Consider the following 6,131-nt stretch of genomic DNA (forward strand, 5'->3'; position numbering starts at 1 on the left):
CTTGTTCCGTATAGGTTTGTGTTGTGTTAACCTCAGGACTTCACGTATCGTTTTGTTGTTTGTGTAAAGTACTCATTAAAAGATGTACGCCTATCACGCTGCGCCTTGGTCCGCTTCTTATAACGATCGTGACAAACAGCTCCCACTGGGGAAAAATACACAATGCCAAGACAGCAGGTCCTGCTCTCCCTCTTCCCCAAGAACCACAGCTCCCACTGGGGAAAAAGGAGACACAATGTCAAGTAAGTAAGAGCGGACGGAAAAAGTCTCATAAAACTGTGTGCAGGGCAACCGATTTGTTTGTGGGGCTTGCTCACACAAAGCCCCGAAGCTGTGTGCTGACTGTGGACCTGAAGCATAAAGAGAAGACGTGATTGGTTCATGAGTAAAGGCTCGGTACAGTGTCTGATACAATCAACACATTATTGATTTTATATCTTGTCATTAATATATTTCCACAAATATTTATTCATGGATTTAATCCTTTATAATTGTTCATGCACTGGTGCTTTTGTTTAGAAATACAGCAAATAATTTCACCTGAACACCTGGCTGGTTATATTATTATTATTATTATTATATTTGTAGTTTCTACTTTGTCAAAATAAACTGTAAATGGACTTTATTAAGTACTATAACTCTATTACTAATTTAATCTACAAATACAGTTGATTAAATGGTTTACACTGTAAGGTTTTTATTGTAAGGGAAACAGAAATAGGCTATAGGCCTTTTTTTATTTTACTTCGTAGAATAAACTTTTTTTTAAGTTACAAAAAATATATATTTCCACTAATATTTCTTCATGCAATTAATCCTTTACAATAGTTTATGCACTATGTATCAAGGATTTATTTATCAACCATGTTTGCACACCTTGCTCTAGTGCAGGGATGGGCAACTCCAGTCCTCGGGGCCTGATTGGTGTCACACCTTGCTCTAGTGCAGGGATGGGCAACTCCAGTCCTCGGGGCCTGATTGGTGTCACACCTTGCTATAGTGCAGGGATGGGCAACTCCAGTCCTCGGGGCCTAATTGGTGTCACACCTTGCTCTAGTGCAGGGATGGGCAACTCCAGTCCTCGGGGCCTGATTGGTGTCACACCTTGCTCTAGTGCAGGGATGGGAAACTCCAGTCCTCGGGGCCTGATTGGTGTCACAGGGATGGCCAACTCCAGTCCTCCGGGCCTGATTGGTGTCACACCTTGCTCTAGTGCAGGGATGGGCAACTCCAGTCCTCTGGGCCTGATTGGTGTCACACCTTGCTCTAGCACAGGGATGGGCAACTCCAGTCCTCTGGGCCTGATTGGTGTCACACCTTGCTCTAGCACAGGGTTGGGCAACTCCAGTCCTCTGGGCCTGATTGGTGTCACACCTTGCTATCGTGCAGGGATGGTCAACTCCAGTCCTCGGGGCCTGATTGGTGTCACACCTTGCTCTAGTGCAGGGATGGGCAACTCCAGTCCTCTGGGCCTGATTGGTGTCACACCTTGCTCTAGTGCAGGGATGGGCAACTCCAGTCCTCGGGGCCTGATTGGTGTCACACCTTGCTCTAGTGCAGGGATGGGCAACTCCAGTCCTCTGGGCCTGATTGGTGTCACACCTTGCTATAGTGCAGGGATGGGCAACTCCAGCCCTCTGGGCCTGATTGGTGTCACACCTTGCTCTAGTGCAGGGATGGGCAACTCCAGTCCTCGGGGTTCTGATTGGTGTCACACCTTGCTCTATTGCAGGGATGGGCAACTCCAGTCCTCGGGGCCTGATTGGTGTCACACCTTGCTCTAGTGCAGGGATGGGCAACTCCAGTCCTCGGGGCCTGATTGGTGTCACACCTTGCTCTATTGCAGGGATGGGCAACTCCAGTCCTCGGGGCCTGATTGGTGTCACACCTTGCTCTAGTGCAGGGATGGGCAACTCCAGTCCTCTGGGCCTGATTGGTGTCACACCTTGCTATGGCACAGGGAATGGCAACTCCAGTCCTCGGGGCCTGATTGGTGTCACACCTTGCTCTAGTGCAGGGATGGGCAACTCCAGTCCTCAGGGCCTGATTGGTGTCACACCTTGCTATGGCACAGGGAATGGCAACTCCAGTCCTCGGGGCCTGATTGGTGTCACACCTTGCTCTAGTGCAGGGATGGCCAACTCCAGTCCTCGGGGCCTGATTGGTGTCACACCTTGCTATAGTGCAGGGATGGGCAACTCCAGTCCTCGGGGCCTGATTGGTGTCACACCTTGCTCTAGTGCAGGGATGGGCAACTCCAGTCCTCGGGGCCTGATTGGTGTCACACCTTGCTCTAGTGCAGGGATGGGCAACTCCAGTCATCGGGGGCCTGATTGGTGTCACACTTTTGCCCAAGCCCCAGCTAACACACCTGACTCCAATAATTAACTAATCATGATCTTCAGTTTAGAATGTGATTAGTTTAATCAGCTGTGTTTGTTAGGGATGAGGGGAAAAGTGTGACATCCCGAGGATTGGAGTACCCATCCCTACTAGCTGAAAGGCCGGGCGGTTCTAGTGTTAAGGACTGGTAGATGGGTGTTGCGCATGCATTCACTCATGCTGACCGGCTCCAGTACTTTGTTCTTGACTAAAGCCTCCAAGTCAGCCTTAACTTATGGTCTGATAGCATAATGTACAGGTCCTGCTTTCAGAAATGTTGGTTTGCTGTCTGGCTTAATGCTAAGCTTCCATGTAATGTCGTTCATACTACCCAGCTGTCCATTAAAGACTTCTCCATGTTTCTTTAAGATGGCAGGTAGATATGTGTCTCCATGTGTCATTGTATGCACTGATGGCCAGTCCAGTGTGATTTTCTCCATCTATGAACATCCCAGTAGTGATGCATAGTCTCCTTTCACAACATAGAGTGGCAGCTTTTCAGTTTGTCTGTTTACCTGACCTGTGACATCAGTGATGCCTCTCACAGCGACAGATTCACCTGTGTAAGTCTTTAACACGAGGTGCGCTGGTTGAAGTGGAAGGTGTTTCAGTGTCTTTTTTCTGACACAAGAGATGCAGCTGCCCGTGTGTCAATCTCCATACCCACCGGCTGTCCCTCAAGCAAGGGGGAGACATAGTAGCCGTGCGGCCCGCCAGGAAAAAGTCAGGATTTTCAGTGTGACTTCCTGGTCTGATGAGTCACTCACCTCAGTGTTCTCTTACTCAACAGTGTGAACATGTCTTTGTGTCTTTCGTTGGAATGTCTGTTTCTTGTTTCCCGTTTTTGCGTTTTCTCTGTTCTCTTTTTGTTTCTGGAGACTTGTTCGATGTTGCCCTTTTTACCACAGACTGGACAATCCATGTCCTTACACCAGCATGTAGACGTCTGATGTAACACCTTGCCACAGTGGAAGCATGTGACTTGATTTCCTGGTCTCTGATTTTCAGTTGAAACTCTGTGATCAACTTTTCATTTATTTGAAAGGAACACAGACAAGAACAAATAGCAGCAGGAATGGTTATACAGCTAGAGACACAATACTGTTAAAATATATATCAGAACAAATAGCAGCAGGAATGGTTATACAGCTAGAGACAGAATACTGTTAAATTATATATAAAATGTATATCAGTATATTATGGAAACCACTTATTGCATGTAAATACAATTATAATAATAAAATCAGTAAGGTACACATTTGCACGAAATGATCATGAATGGGCAATCTGTTGGGTAAAACCCACTACAGGAGTTATTTTATGGTTTCAGCTGCAATTGATGTTTGGCTAGCCCCATGGATCCTAGCAGTGGATAGTTTTAAATAAATGATATCTATAAAAGTGCTGATCCAATGAGGTGTGGTGGTTGCCATCTTAGTTCCAACGTCTTTATAGCTGCTGTCAAACCTGACAACATTATACGTCTTTGCTGTAATGACAGTGTTGAATTATCATTCAGTAATAACAGTTTGGGGGAACAAGGTATGAGGATACCTCTTTCCAAAACATGTCCCCTGGTCACTCCCAGTACATATGATTAAAGGAGCCCAAGGCACCTTGATTACATAGATCACACAGAGGAGCGGTTGTGATTTCTATTAAATGATGTTTTCTAGGTGGAAGGTTTACCCTGTGTATGAAATTAAAATGTATCAGCTGGTGATTAGGATTGTTAGATGAACCCACTAAGTTCCTGATGAACTCAACTGGTGAGCCTCTTTAGCAGCTAGTTCCGTGGACACACTGATTCCAATGTCCTTTGCCAAGGTCAGATGACTTTCAGTCAACAGTCTCTTTTGTGTAGCTTCACTCCATAGCCCACAGAGCTCACACCCAGTGGCTCTCCAGGACCAGGTTCAGAGAACACCTGACTCACTGATAATAGTCTAACACCTGGAAGGACAAGGGATTCACTAAAATTATATTTAGTGGGTTTTAATGAAGGGTTTTAATTGAAGATATTGTTTAAAGATATTGTCCATCATGTTGTGTGCAGAAGAGGCTTTGGCCTTCTGGGCTTGTTCAATGACAAGGCCATTATTGAAAGAGTTGTTCAGCTGTATAGACACAACAACACAGTAATTCAGTATATCTGGTCCTCCATCATGGAAAGAGTTGATCAGCTGTAGAGACACATCAACACAGTAATTCAGTATATCTGGTCCTCCATTATGGAAAGAGTTGTTCAGCTGTAGAGACACATCAGCACAGTAATTCAGTATATCTGGTCCTCCATAATGGAAAGAGTTGTTCAGCTGTAGAGACATATCAACACAGTAATTCAGTATAGCTGGTCCTCCATAATGGAAAGAGTTGTTCAGCTGTAGAGACATATCAACACAGTAATTCAGTATATCTGGTCCTCCATTATGGAAAGAGTTGTTCAGCTGTAGAGACACATCAACACAGTAATTCAGTATATCTGGTCCTCCATTATGGAAAGAGTTGATCAGCTGTATAGACACATCAACACAGTAATTCAGTATATCTGGTCCTCCATTATGGAAAGAGTTGTTCAGCTGTATAGACACATCAACACAGTAATTCAGTATATCTGGTCCATTATGGAAAGAGTTGTTCAGCTGTAGAGACACATCAACACAGTAATTCAGTATATCTGGTCCTCCATTATGGAAAGAGTTGTTCAGCTGTATAGACACATCAACACAGTAATTCAGTATATCTGGTCCATTATGGAAAGAGTTGTTCAGCTGTAGAGACACATCAACACAGTAATTCAGTATATCTGGTCCTCCATTATGGAAAGAGTTGTTCAGCTGTATAAACACATCAACACAGTAATTCAGTATATCTGGTCCTCCATTATGGAAAGAGTTGTTCAGCTGTAGAGACACATCAACACAGTAATTCAGTATATCTGGTCCATTATGGAAAGAGTTGATCAGCTGTAGAGACACATCAACACAGTAATTCAGTATATCTGGTCCTCCATTATGGAAAGAGTTGTTCAGCTGTAGAGACACATCAACACAGTAATTCAGTATATCTGGTCCTCCATTATGGAAAGAGTTGTTCAGCTGTAGAGACACATCAACACAGTAATTCAGTATATCTGGTCCTCCATTATGGAAAGAGTTGTTCAGCTGTATAGACACATCAACACAGTAATTCAGTATATCTGGTCCTCCATTATGGAAAGAGTTGTTCAGCTGTATAGACACATCAACACAGTAATTCAGTATATCTGGTCCTCCATTATGGAAAGAGTTGTTCAGCTGTAGAGACACATCAACACAGTAATTCAGTATATCTGGTCCTCCATTATGGAAAGAGTTGTTCAGCTGTATAGACACATCAACACAGTAATTCAGTATATCTGGTCCTCCATTATGGAAAGAGTTGTTCAGCTGTAGAGACACATCAACACAGTAATTCAGTATATCTGGTCCTCCATTATGGAAAGAGTTGTTCAGCTGTATAGACACATCAACACAGTAATTCAGTATATCTGGTCCTCCATTATGGAAAGAGTTGATCAGCTGTATAGACACATCAACACAGTAATTCAGTATATCTGGTCTTCCATTATGGAAAGAGTTGTTCGGCTGTAGAGACACATCAACACAGTAATTCAGTATATCTGGTCCTCCATCATGGAAAGAGTTGTTCAGCTGTAGAGACACAACAACACAGTAATTCAGTATATCTGGTCCTGGTTGCCATAGTTA

The sequence above is a fragment of the Coregonus lavaretus genome (assembly GCF_964263955.1).
Source record: "Coregonus lavaretus genome assembly, contig: HAP1_SCAFFOLD_253, whole genome shotgun sequence".
NCBI lineage: Eukaryota > Metazoa > Chordata > Actinopteri > Salmoniformes > Salmonidae > Coregonus > Coregonus lavaretus.